The 14636-nt window shown below is 43.0% G+C and overlaps 1 protein-coding gene and 1 long non-coding RNA gene across 4 annotated transcripts in view; one reads left to right on the forward strand and one right to left on the reverse strand.

Annotated features, from left to right (window-relative positions):
• Positions 1–10527, reverse strand: part of LOC115109298 (SNF-related serine/threonine-protein kinase-like) — a 51130-nt gene extending 40603 nt beyond the window's left edge. Inside the window, exon 1 of one of the 2 annotated variants that reach the window (XM_029634057.2) lies at positions 10272–10527. The gene's annotated coding sequence lies outside the window, so the exon portion shown is untranslated. Of the gene's footprint in view, positions 1–6100; positions 6416–10271 lie in introns of those variants that run through there. The other variant, XM_029634055.2, reaches the window with a different exon arrangement.
• LOC115109300 (uncharacterized) overlaps positions 10052–14636 on the forward strand; it is a 45441-nt gene continuing 40856 nt past the window's right edge. For both annotated transcript variants that reach the window (XR_003860499.2, XR_003860498.2), the window contains exons 1-2: positions 10052–10329; positions 14424–14528. This is a non-coding gene — a long non-coding RNA (uncharacterized LOC115109300). The remainder of the gene's footprint in view (positions 10330–14423; positions 14529–14636) is intronic.

The following is a 14636-nucleotide window of genomic DNA, read 5'->3' on the forward strand; positions in this document are numbered from 1 at the left end:
GTCTGGGCCTCAGCCTATTAACAAGTTGTTCAGGTGATGTAACGCACACAATCTACCTGAAACATTCTGGGAATCAATCATTGTTAGTTGAACTATGTATACATACCCTAGTAGTATATACACAGAAAGTCTAACTCACATTTGTGCATTCAAATGCACACAGTCACACACACACACACATGTTTTGTGCATAGGACTTTGTAAGATAGGACTTTCCTCAGGATCTGTTCTTGGGATAGAGCTTTTATGTTTCCATTTGAGAGAAACACCAGCAGTTATGCTAAACCAGGTTCAGTGCACAAGCTGTGCTGTGGTAGACTGTAAAATAGAAGAGAGATGTGAGAAAGAGATAGACAGTGGGGAGAGATGAGAAAGGGAAAGAGAACAGAGACTGAGAGACTGAAAGAGAATGCCACCCTCCTATTCACTGTGGCTTTCACTGCCTCTCTTGTCAGCTACCAAAGCAGAACAGGCCTAAAACAGCACAGTGTGAGACCGCTGCGTCCTATAGGGAGCAGGGAGGAAACAACCCTGTTTCCTTCTGATAGTGTTCAAACAGGGACCAGGCTTCCGCTGGGGAGATGACTTTCACTGTTATAAACACACAGACACACACAACTGACAACTAACACATACTGTATATTTCTCACAGGCACATGCACACACTCACAGGCACATGCACACAAACATTAATAAACAATGCTAAAGCATCAGGATTTCAGCAAACTTAGCATGTTTGTTTGCTAACATCTTGAGAAAATGAGTGAGAATATCTATTCTTCTGGTGCCTGGTGCTAGCTGAGCAGAAAGGCTGAGAACACATTGTACCTAGGTGAACATACCAGACAAACAAGCAATAGAGGTACTGCACTTAACACAAGGACCAGAGTGGATATGGACAAATCCACTGCCACACACGCACGCGCAAACATGCACACACGAGACATGGCGCTTGATTGGATAGCGGTTGTTTTACGTGCTCCTTATCAATTCTGCTATTTTGGGTGTTTCTTTTGCATTGATCTTAACTATTTTTCTACATATTGTTTCCACCATCATTTCTTATGACCGAATAGAGCTTCTGGACATTATAACAATGATCTTTGGATGAAGATTTCTACATCAATGAGTCGGAAGTGGAGGACATACTGTTCACCCCGGACTAGGTCCTAATCCCCAAAACTCAGAGAAGAAAGAACCAGCGTACAGTAAGTGAAGCCGAAGTGCGTGCACTCTGGAGAAACTACGTTGGCGAGGGAATAAACCGCCTCTACCCAGCATTCTATTGGCGTACATACAACCACTGGAGAATAAACTGGACACGCTCCGTTCAAGACTATCCTATCAACGGGACCGGAAGAACTGTAATATCCTATGTTACTCGGAATCGTGGCTGAACATGGATGATATACAGTGCCTTCAGGAAGTCTTCACACCCATCATTTTCTTCTTCACATTTTGTTACAAAGTGGGATTGAAATGGATGTAATTGTCATTCTTTGTCAACGATCTACACAACATTAACTGCAATGTCAAAGTGGGAGAAAAAAATCTATCATCTGTAAAAAAAAGAAATGACATGAAAAAGAAAACACTAATAGGTCTTGACCTTTGGCAGAAATTGCAGCTGTGATTCTTTCTGGGTAAGTCTCTAAGAGCTTTGCATGCCTGGATTGTACAACATTTGCACATTATTCTTAAAACGTTCTTAAAGTTGGCTGTTGATCATTGCTAGACAGACATTTTCAAGTCTTGCCATAGATTTTCAAGCCGACCAACTCAAGTGTGTATATGGCTTTGTGTTTTAGGTTATTGTCCTGCTGAAAGGTGAATTTGTCTCCCAGTGTCTGTTGGAAAGCAGACAGAACTAGGTTTTCCTCAAGGATTGTGCCTGTGCTTAGTTCTATTCCTTTTCTTTTTATTATAAAAAAAACTCCCAAGTCCTTGCCGATGACAAGCATACCCATAACATGATGCAGCCACCACCATGCTTGAACGTGGTCTGCGGTTGTGAGGTCAGAGGACGTACTACCAAATTCTCTAAAACAACGTTGGAGGTGGCTTATGGTAGAGAAATTAACATTAAATTATCTGGCAACAGCTCTGGTGTACATTCCTGTAGTCAGAATGGCAATTGCACACTCTATCAAAACTTGAAACAATTGTGGCATTGCATTGTGTGACAAAACTGCACATTGTAGAGTGTGAGAGCCACAGACGGAAGTGTGTACGGCCCAGTACATCACTGTGGCCAAGCTCCGTGCCATCCAGGACCTCTCTACCAGGTGGTGTCAGAGGAAGGCTCAAGAAATGGTCAAAGACCTAACCCCTCAAGTCATAGAAATAATCTCTGCTACTGCACGGCATGCGGTACCGATGCACCAAGTCTGGAACCAACAGGACCCTGAACAGCTTCTACCCAGATGGACGTCTGTTTTGTCTTGTCCTGTGTATATATTTTTTTCTTCGTAAATATTTTCAATATAATTTTTATATTTTTAATCTCAATTTCCATCTATGGATTGAACATACTCTTCTGCAACCCGCCCCACCCAACAGGCTCTTCTGTTGCGACGTACCCCGGATGCCCATCTGCTAGCCTGCTAGCCCCAGCCCGCTAGCTGTCTGATTCGCTGTGTCCAGCTTGCCTAGCTACTCACTGGACCCTATGATCACTCGGCTACACATGCCTCTCCCAAATGTCAATATGCTTTGTCTATTGCTGTTTTGGTTAGTGATTACTGTCTTATTCCACTGTAGAGCCTCCAGCCCTGCTCAATATGCCTTAGCTAGCCCTTTTGTTCCACCCCCCACACATGCGGTGACCTCACCTGGCTTAAATGGTGCCTCGAGAGACAAAACCTCTCTCATCGTCACTCAATGCCTAGGTTTACCTCCAATGTACTCACATCCTACCATACCCTTGTCTGTACATTATGCCTTGTATCTATTCTTCGGCGCCCAGAAATCTGCTCCTTTTACTCTCTGTTCCAAACGCACTAGATGACCAGTTCTTATAGCATTTAGCCGTACCCTTATCCTACTCCTCCTCTGTCCCTCTGGTGATGTAGAGGTTAACCCAGGCACTGCAGCCCCCAGCACGTCTCCCATTCCCCAGGCGCTCTCATTTGTTGAGAATTGAGAATTTTCTATGGCTGGCCATGCTTTCCACCTGGTTACCCCTACCCCGATCAACAGCCCTGCACCCCCCACAGCAACTCGCCCAAGCCTACCCCATTTCTCCTTCACCCAAATCCAGATAGCTGATGTTCTGAAAGAGCTGCAAAATCTGTACCCCGACAAATCAGCCGGGCTAGACAATCTGGACCCCCTCTTTCTAAAATGATCTGCCAAAATTGTTGCAACACCTATTATTAGCCTGTTTAATCTCTCTTTCGTATCGTCTGAGATTCCCAAAGATTGGAAAGCTGCCACGGTCGTCCCCCTCTTCAAAGGGGGAGACACCCTAGACCAAACTGCTACAGACCTATGGAACGAATTGAAAAAAATCACTGAAGTTGGAGTCTTATATCTCCCTCTCTAACTTTAAGTATCAGCTGTCAGAGCACCTTACCGATCACTATCCCTGTACACAGCCAATCTATAAATAGCACACCCAACTACCTCATCCCCATATTGTTACTTATCCTTTTGCTCTTTTGCACCACAGTATCTCTTCTTGCACATCATCATCTGCACATCTATCACTCCAGTGTTAATGCTAAATTGTAATTATTTCTCCTTTATGGCCTATTTATTACGTTACCTCCCTACTCTTCTAAATTTGCACACACTGTAAATAGATTTTTCTATTGTGTTATTGACTGTACATTTGTTTATGTGTAACTCTGTGTTGTTGTTTTTGTCGCACTGCTTTGCTTTATCTTGGACAGGTCGCAGTTGTAAATGACAACTTGCTCTCAACTGGCCTACCTAGTTAAATAAAGGTGAAATAAGTACATTTCTTTTAAAAAATGACTCCAAGCCGAATCACATCCGGCCGTGATTGGGAGTCCCATAGGGCGGCGCACAATTGGCCCAGCGTCGTCCGGGTTTGGCCGTGGTAGGCCGTCATTGTAAATAAGAATTTGTTCTTAACTGACTTGCCTAGTTAAATAGAGGTTAAATAAAATATATCAAATAAAATAAATAAATAACAATTCTGTCTCTTATCAAAGGAGAGTAGATCGGGATGGAAGGAGGAAAGGGGAGGGAGGAGGGTAATGGAATGAGGATAGTGATGGGGAAAGAGGAGGGAGGAGGGAGGGGTTATGGGTGATGGAGGAACGGAGTGGGGTTTCCTTATGTAGGATCTCATCTCACTTGTTCCCATCATGCAATATTCAAAATGGTGAGGTCACCGTGAGAATAGGGGAGCAGAGAGACTTGAGAGAGCACTCTCTCTTCTGAATTCTTAATTCAGTCATTATCACACAGAGAATTCAATTCCACACTCATTTCCAGCATTTAAACTCTTATCACATATTTAACTCCTCCATTTCTTCTGTCTCTCTCTTTGTATGGAACAGCATGTTAATATTAATAGGAATTGAAATAGAATTGTAATTCTATTGGAGGAGAAGTACAGGGTTGAGTGAGTTGTGTCTGTAGCTGCATGCTTCTCCTGTGACCTGCCTCTCCTCTCTGACCCAGGGGACAATGTCCCGTCCTGCTCACAATAAAGTATGGAGAGTTACAAGCAGTCACATGTACACACGTATGCATTCTCACACACACTCACATGCATGCTAGCTATATATACACACGCACTCTGTTAGTTCACTTTGACTTTTCTCTGCTATTCAATCACCCCATCTGTATTCTCCTCCACCCTTTCCATCTCCTCTCCCCCTTGCTCTCCATCTTCCTATCTGGTTGGCAGTCCTGTGATGACTCAGAGTTGGCCCGTGCTCCCTGGGGATGGCAAGGCAATAGAAAGACAAGGTGCAGGCCAGGAACCAGCTCTTTTGTTACAGTAACGAACAATAGCCTAGAGTTATGAGAGATGGGGAGTGATCACACACTGCACTGTGAGATGCCACCAAACGTGCTACTCCCTAACAAAGGGCAACACACACAGAACAAATGGGTAAACTTAGACTTGGTCTCACAATCATTTTACTCATCATCCCCTGTACTACAATCATTATCATCATGTCCCATTCATGGCCCGGTGCAGTCAAAAACGTGATTTGGTGTGTTGTATATATATTGTAATGAAACGGGCAGGGAGCAGGTCTTGAATTCTCAACCTTCTAATCCAAAGTCCAGAGCGCTATCGACTGTGCCCCAAAAGCATGCTCGAGCTATTCGATATCCGCGCTTATAAACCCAGGGTCGTTACAATATATATATTTCCACACTACAAGGTTGGAATTATCCTGTGAAATTGTGAAAATTGTGAAATGTCTGTTTTGGTGGGATGGAGTATTGGCTAGCCCGGTGACATCACCAGGCGGTATATGAATGAATAGACCAATAAGAAAGCTATTTTTGTGTCTTTTCGATCATTTTAATTGAAAAGAATCACAGTAAGGTACTTAGGTTAACCATAAATGTTATAATATTGCAATGAAAACGGCTGCATTGGACCTTTAATGAATTAAGATATCCTTACCAAACAGTTACACAAATATATATCATTAACATAAACATATCTTTAAATGTATTTTAAAGCATTGTGAAAGTTTTGTATGACAGCGGTATTGGAGAGGATGGATCATAAGTTAGTCGGTATAATTTTATGTAAAAGCTGCCAGCGCATATATCTAGTTATCAAAGTACAAATGATGATCATTCTAGTCTCCACATGGACATGAATACCAGCAGTAGGCTATAACAGCCCATCGTAAACACTTGCTTTAATTTCGACTGGTAACGTTAAACTTCCACTCCGCAATCAGTCCTGAGTTCGCAGTCCCGAGTTCGTAAAATACACATATACTGACTAGCCTACGCATCTGATGAAATGCAAACATAGACTTATCGTTCACATCTGGCACCGAAATCTGACAATAACATTATAGCCAAAATAGATTATTCTTAAATTGCTAAGAGTGGGAATATAGTTAGCTTAAAGATTAAAAAAAGAAATACTTACCATTGTTAGGAAAATGCGTTATCCTTGAGGCTAGTGGAGCGACCCACCACTGTAAACAGCAATGCACTTCTTTCTATACCAAGAATACTAGCCTACTTGATCTGTTCAAATCGTAATAACGCTATTACACAATATTTTCCCCTCGCCCTGTTGTATTGACTGTGCCAGGTGCGTAGTGTTTGCGTGCCCCGATGTCTCCGCAAATGACGAGGCAACAGGGATGCTCGATGTGAGTGCGTCTCTCTCTGCAGTAGGCTTGCCTATTCGTGCATTCACCTCCGTCTGATCGGCTCTGGGCGCTGGCCTGCTACTGACGTCAAAGCATTCCAGCTAACTCCGGTCTTATTCGGAGGATGTTCTCTCCTATGGCGCGCTAGGGCTGAGGCAGGCGGAAAGGCCTAGAGGAAAATGTCTGTTCTGAAGTCGAGAGAGCAGAAAACTATTATGGCCTATGCAATTGAACAGCCAGCGTGTCTATAATTAGGTATGCGGAGGAGATGAAGGAGCATAATGGGAAGAATACATTCTTCACATATTTATATTTGGGTGAGGCATAGCGGTCTATAGGGGAGGCCTTTCCAACCACATCACATTAGGTCAATTGTAGCGTTGACTATGATTCACAACTCCAAAGACAATGCTTTTTACAAATGTGAATTATTTAGAATGCCTTTGGAGGGAAATAGTAAAACACATTCTCTTTAGTCAGTATGGACACAGAGTTCAACCGTGCTTACGTACAAAATACACCCCAAAAGCAGGCATTTATAAAAATGTAACTTGACGTGAGAATGTGCTGACCTCCCCGCAAACTTTAGACCATGCATACGCACATTTTCTAGTGCTTGAAAATTGTATCGCAAGCTGGCAAGTAAGTATTTTGTGCAAATGGGACATATGATGAAAAGCTTATTCACAAGAATGCAACCATTTGCCATTAGTGAGAAGAGCGAAAATCTATGTGTTTTATTTTTTAGAATCTAAAATAATTAGACATCGGAATCGTATCATTAGAAATAGGAATCGTTTTACTATTTTATTTTCATAACCATTCCAGAATATATTCCTCCTCTTTTCTGGCTGTGATGGTTTCATATTCCCGAAGGAGCCATACAACAAATTACCATGCGAATCTCTCATTTAATTGGACCTAATAGCCTAGTAAATACACTGAACAAAAATATAAACACAACATGCAACAGTTTCAAAAAATGTACAGTTCATATAAGGAAATCAGTCAATAAAAAAATAATATTATGCCATTATCTATGGAGTTCACGTGACTGGGAATACAGATATGCATCTGCTGGTCACAGATACCTTTAAAAGGTAGGTGTGTGGATCAGAAAATTAGTCAGTATCTGGTGTGGCCACCATTTGCCTCACGCAGCGCAACACATCTCCTTCGCATAGAGTTGATCAGGCTGTTCATTGTGTCCTGTGAAATTACGTCCCACTCCTCATCAATGACTGTGTGATGTTGGATATTGGAGGGAACTGGATCCAGAGCATCCAAAACATGCTCAAGGGGTGACATGTTGGATGAGTGTGCAGGCAATGGAAGAACTGGGACATTTTCAGCTTCTAGGAATTGTATACAGATCCTGTAACATGGGGCTGTGCATTATCATGCTGAAACATGAGATGATGGTGGCGGATGAATGGCACGAGAATGGGCCTTAGGACCTTGTCACTGTATCTCTGTGCATTCAAATTGTCCATGCCTGCCTGCCCATACCATAACCCCGCAGCCACCGCCACCCTGTTCACAACATTGACATCAGCAAACCGCTCGCTCACACAACGCCATACACGTGGTCTGCGGTTGTGAGGCCAGTTCAACGTACTACCAAATTCTCTAAAACAACATTGGAGGTGGCTTATGGTGGACAAATTAACATTAAATTCTCTGGCACCTGCTTTGGTGGACATTCCTGCAGTCAACAGTCAGCATGTCAATTGCATGCTCCCTCAAAACATGAGACATCTGTGGCATTATGTTGGGTGACCTGCGTGGTTTTGGTACTGGTTTCAACCCACATTTTTGCTTACAATTTGATCTGTGGACACCGTAGATCGAAGTGGCTTGCATTGAGCAATAGCCCAGGTTTCCAGCGACACAGTTGTATATTTTCTGAGTCTGTGTGATGTAGGATGTGAAATCTGAAATGACGTGAAGCTGGAATGTCCCTCCTACCATTTAATTTGCTCTTACGACTGTCCATCAATTCCTGGCGGAACCCTACATCACAGCCACTGACAAAGAACATGCCTGCAATCTTTACCCTGTAGCACAGCAGTTAGCACATTCAGAAATCAATTTATAGCCATTCATCTAAAACAATTCATAGAATTTAAACAAAAAACACTTTCTGTTTGTCATAGACACCCAAGTCTAAGGCACTGGTCTAAGGCACTGCATCTCAGTGCTAGAGGCGTCACTACAGACCCTGGTTTGATCCCAGGCTGTATCAGAACCGGCCCTGATCATGAGTCCCATAGGGAGGCACACATTTGGCCTAGCATTGTCCAAGTTATTACGGGAGGGTTTGGCTGGGGTAGGCCGTCATTGTAAAATAAGAATTTGTTCATAACTGACTTGCGTAGTTAAATAACAAAAAAATAGCCGGACAAGAGTAATATGAGATGAAAGAAGAGTTCAGGAAGCCAAGCTAGAGCTCTGCTCCGAGTCCAAGCCAGCGCAGGCGGAGTCAACTCGAGTTCAGGAAGCCAAGCTAGAGTTCTGCTCCAAGTCCAAGCCAGCGCAGGCGGAGGTAACTCGAGTTCAGGAAGCCAAGCTAGAGCTCTGCTCCGAGTCCAAGCCAGCGCAGGCGGAGTCAACTCGAGTTCAGGAAGCCAAGCTAGAGCTCTGCTCCGAGTCCAAGCCAGCGCAGGCGGAGTCAACTCGAGTTCAGGAAGCCAAGCTAGAGCTCTGCTCCGAGTCCAAGCCAGCGCAGGCGGAGTCAACTCGAGTTCAGGAAGCCAAGCTAGAGCTCTGTGAGACGTTCACAGCAATGGGGGCAGACGTTTTGATCACAAAATATGCACATTTTCTCTAACACTAAACATACAAATATGTATTTTACAGCTATATATAAGGTGAAATCTTCTAGCTAGTCATTGTATAAATGGATTATTCTATCTTTAGATACCATACAAGTCATTTCAAGCCTTATTCATACAGTGTTGTTGAATAGGAAATAAATCATATGCAGTATAATATTTCATATATGTATCATGTTTTTACTGTGCACTTGAGCTTGTGTCCTCAAAAGTGACTACACCTCAGCAATGTATTACACTTTCTTACCATAAAGATGATATTTCAACCTTTCTTGGAGTATACAGCATTACTAGTTATTGTTTATGGCCATCTCATGATTAACATTTCTTTTAAATAAAGCAATTAAAACAATTACTTTTGGGGATTAAGTCGATTACATTTTCGATTACATGTAGGTACATTTAACTGCTACTGATATAGCCAATCTTGACTTTGTAGTTGTGGTAACTCGTGGAAACTGGGGTTTGGGGTTTAGAAGTCAATGAGATAAGTGAAAAATTATTCCTTAGTTGTTAACTTTCTTGAAATCTAAAGGCACAACCGAATTTCTAACCAATGTCTTAAGTAGTTGAAAATCTTATTACTCCAACCTCGTGAAACTGACACGTTTTCATTTTAGTCAAAAGCAATTTTATATAGGGTGTCCAATCAAAAACGCATATTTTCTTTTTCTTCGGTAGCATGGCGTTCGCACATTTTGTTTGTGCATGCTGCCACCTACTGTGCGGTAGTGTGTCATCAATTACGTTCTATTTCGTGATACAAAAATGTTAAAGGACGGGGGGAAAGGAAAACATTGCAACACCAACTAACCCTACGCCTATATACCACTATTTAATTCAAATTAATATCACCACCCCATTCGACTACTTTGACCCTAACTGATTCTACACCAGGCCGACAGCCTGGGAGGGCAGGACCCTTTCGTTCAACACACCTTGTATCTCTTCTGCAGTAAAACCTCGTATACCCATGTACTTTTCTGCAGCTGAGCTAGCTTCACCAATCAAACAGTACCCGACTTCTTTTCTACCCTGGCCCGAGACTGCATATGGATCAGCCAAAAGGCAGGGATCTACTTTCTCCCAAAATCTCACTCCCACTCACCCCTTTGCATGACCATCAGGCTCGGACTTGGAGGTCGTCACAACACTTGCCACCACAGGTAATTCATCCTCTTGTCAGGTTCAATTTCTGCGCCATCAGCGACAGCAGAATACGGTTTTTACTTGGCGCCATTCTTCCCCAACACACATCTTCCCACTGCACTCGGCTCTTCTCCTTCTTCCTCGTTTTCCATGACCACGTTTATGCGTTCACCACTATTTTGCCGTGCCTTCTTCCGCTGTATTGCTTGCACACAGTGATGCCGCCAAACCCAACTTCGGTTTCTTAACCCAATTTTTAAGTCTGGCTATTTCTGGCCTCTCTGTGCTTCTCTTATATCGTAAGCCTCATCCAGCAACCAAAACGCATCTTTTGACGAATGGGTAAAATAATGAATTAATTGTGTAGATAATAAAGTTATTGGAGTTTTAATGCACGTATGATGGTCAGAATTAGGGTGACTAAATCAATGGAGGCCGGAGAAAAAAAGTTGTAAAAAATCGTGAAAATCTGGATTTTTTTTTCTCATTTTGTCTGTCATAGTTGAAGTGTACCTATGATAAAAATTACAGGCCTCTCATCTTTTTAAGTGGGAGAACTTGCACAATTGGTGGCTGACTAAATACTTTTTTGCCCCACTGTATGTTTTTTATAGTTATAAGGAAGGGGAAATATTATAGTTAGCTGGTTTATAATTTATTTATACTATTTTTAGAAAGCATGTAAGTGATTTGAAGCCTTATTCATACAGTTTTGTTGAATAGGAAATACGTCATAAAATATTTCATATTTTCATCATATTTGTACTGTGCACTTGAGCTTGTGTCCTCAAAAGTGACTACACCTCAGCAATTTATAACTATTTTAACAGAAAGGTGAGATTTTAACCTTTCTTAGTGTATGCAGCATTACTAGTTATTGTTTATGGTCTGCTCATGATAAATAATTACTTCTGGGGATTACATAGATTACATTTAATATTTCATGTAGTTACTGTATATTTAAAAGGACATATACAGTGCATTCGGAAAGTATTCAGACCCCTTGACTTTTTCCACATTTTGTTACATTACAGCCTTATTTTAAAATTGATTAAATTGTTTTTTCCCTCATCAATTTACACACAATACCCCATAATGGAAAAAAAAACACAGTTTTTTGCTTTGTTTTTGCTTGGTGAAATAGCTGTGCGTCACTGCACAGCTATTTTCAGGTCTCTCCAGAGATGTTTGATTGGGTTCAAGTTCGAGCTCTGGCAGGGCCACTCAAGGAAATTCAATGACTTATCCCGAAGCCACTCCTGCCCTGTCTTGGCTATGTGCATAGAGTTGTTGTCCTGTTGGGGGGTGAACCTTCGCCCCAGACAGAGGTCCTGAGCGCTCTGGAGCAGGTTTTTATCAAGGATCTCTCTGTACTTTGCTCCATTCGTCTTCCCCTCAACCCTGACTAGACTCTCAGTCCTGACCACTGAAAAACATCCCCACAGCATGATACTGCCACCACTAGACTTCACCGTAGGGATGGTATTGGTCAGGTGCTGAGCGGTGCCAGGTTTCCTCCAGGTGTAACACTTGGCATTCAGGCCAAAGCCAGAAAACCTTGTTTCTCGTGATCTGAGAGTCTTTAAGTTCCTTCTAGCAAACTCCAAGCGGGCTGTCATGTGCCTTTTACTGAGTAGTGGCTTCCGCCTGGCCACTCTACCATAAGGCCTGAATGGTGGAGTGCTGCAGAGATGTTTTTTCTTCTGGAAGGTTCTCCCATCTCCACGAGGAACTCTGGAGCTCTGTCAGAGTGACCATCGGGTTCTTGGTCACCTCCCTGACCAAGGCCCTTCCCCCCGATTACTCAGTTTGGCCGGCCGGAGCTCTACACACAATACATTCCAATTAATGGCTTGGTTTTTGCTCTGACATGCACTGTCAACTGTGGGACCTTATACAGACATTGTGTGCCTTCCAAATCATGTTCAATCAATTAAATTTACCACAGGTGGACTCCAATCAAGTTGTAGAAACATCTCAAGGATGATCAATGGAAACAGGATGCACCTAAGCTCAATTTCAAGTCTCATTGCAAAGGGTCTGAATACTTATGTAAGGCTTATAATAATATGAATATAATGTTTGTCTATGCTGTTTTTTCACCTTTCAACCTATAATGTCTATAGATGCAGGGTATACACTTGAACAATTAAGTGCAGTAAGCCTATGTGGTTCTTGTGTAGTCCCTTTGTTCAATTACGGATTAAATATTATTATGCTATTATTAGCCTAATAGAGTGGTGAGTAGGAGCAGTGATCCCTGCATTCCGCTCTGTGTGTGTTGAAGATGGAGTGTCCTTGAGTGAAGCAGTCAGGCAGCAACATGGCAGAGACGAGTCTGTGCACGTGAGCTCAGCCTTCTGGCACTGAGCAGGTGTGTCCTGTCTCACACACACACGCACACACACTTGATTTGAATCCACCAATCAATAAAAAAGATTGAAACATGCATGGTCACTCAAGGGTTCAGAAAGCACCTCCTTTTCCAAACAGCCAGGCTGTCCACGACAGCTGAAATAGAGCAATACCTAGCCAACTGCCTTGTCCTAGTCTTGGTAGGCCTGCAATCTGGAGGCCATGCACTGCAAGCCTGTGTATGTGTCCAAGACTGTAAAATATCAGCGTCGCCAGCCTGCACCTACACCCGATGCTGTCCAAGCGTGCAACGAGGGGCTGTTGTGGGCAAAGGCATTCTCCATGTAGCCATCAAATGAGCAGCCCACTTCCAAAATGAGCACCTCCCTCTGGCCACCCCCCACAACAACAACAACATCTGGTGTATTTGGCACACAGGAAAACACATCATTATCAACATCAAACCAGCTTCCTGTTACACATGAATGTTTATTGATGTGTGCTGTTGGTGACCAAGACTATTCCTAGAGCTGGCAGCCCAGCCAAACTGAGCAATCGGGGGAGAAGGGCCTTGGTCAGTGAGGTGAATAAGAACCTGATGATCACTCTGACAGAGCTCCAGAGTTCATCTGTGGAGATGTGAGAATCTTCCAGCAGGACAACCAGCTATGCAGCACTCCACCAAGGAGGCCTTTATGGTAGAGTTGCCAGACGGAAGCCACTTCTCAGTAAAAGGCACACGACGGCCCGCTTGGAGTTTGCCAAAAAGCACCTAAAGACTCTCAGACCATGAGAAACAAGATTCTCTGGTCTGACGAAACCAAGATTGAACTCTTTGGCCTGAATGCCAAGCGTCATGTCTGGAGGAAACCTGGCACCATCCCTACGGTGAAGCATGGTGGTGGTGGCAGCATCATGCGGTGGAGATGTAATTCAGCGGCAGGGACTGGGAGACTAGTCAGGATCGAAGCAAAGATGAACGGAGCAAAGTACAGAGAGGTCCTTGATGAAAACCTGCTCGAGAGCACTCAGGACCTCAGACTGGGGCGAAGGTTCACCTTCCAACAGGACTACAGCCCAAAGCACACAGCCAAGACAACGCAGGAGTGGATTCGGGACAAGTCTCTGAATGTCCTTGAATGGCCCAGCCATAGCCCGGACTTGATCGAACATCTCTGGAGAGACTAGAAAATAGCTGTGCAACGACGCTCCCATTCCAAGCTGACAGACCTTGAAAGGATCTGCAGATAAGAATGGGAGAACTCCCCGAATGCAAGTGTGCCAAGCTTGTAACGTCATACCCAAGAAGACTCGAGGCTGCAATTGCTGCCAAAGGTGCTTCAAGAAAGTACTGAGTAAAGGGTCTGAATACTTATTTAAATGTTATATTTCCGTATTTTTATTTCTTAAAACCTGTTTTTGTTTTGTCATTATGGGGTATTGTGTGTAGATTGATTTAAATCAAGTTTAGTATAGGCTGTAACCTAATAAAATGTGGAAAAAGTCAAGGGTTCTGAAAACTTTCCGAAGGCACTGTAAATCACTTGGTGCTGATTTCCTAGTGTTTTTACAATCTTTTATGTCCAACAATGAACATAAAAAAATATATATAAGTTTAATAATAATAATAATAATATTTTGCTCAGAAAACTGGATGGGCCAAATAAAACTGCCTTCGGGCCGCTAGTTGGGGAACTGATGTCCATGTATATGTTTGTGTGCACAGTAGTGTCTTACGGCTTCTTTCTCTCCTGAGGTCTGATTGTGGGTTATGTTGGAGATGGAAACTTCCACTGTATAATGGTCATGTACCCCTAATGACCAGGATGAGGTCACTAGAGTTCACTGAGAGACTGGCCAGGTACTGTACGTCTCTCTTTCCTCTATATTTTCTCCCTAGTTTTTCCTACCTCGTCATTGATCGGCCCCTTGTACCTCACCATGGAACTCATTCTCTCTTATCCCTGTC

This window comes from Oncorhynchus nerka, linkage group LG25 (genome assembly GCF_034236695.1).
Source record: "Oncorhynchus nerka isolate Pitt River linkage group LG25, Oner_Uvic_2.0, whole genome shotgun sequence".
In the NCBI taxonomy this organism is placed as follows: Eukaryota; Metazoa; Chordata; class Actinopteri; order Salmoniformes; family Salmonidae; genus Oncorhynchus; species Oncorhynchus nerka.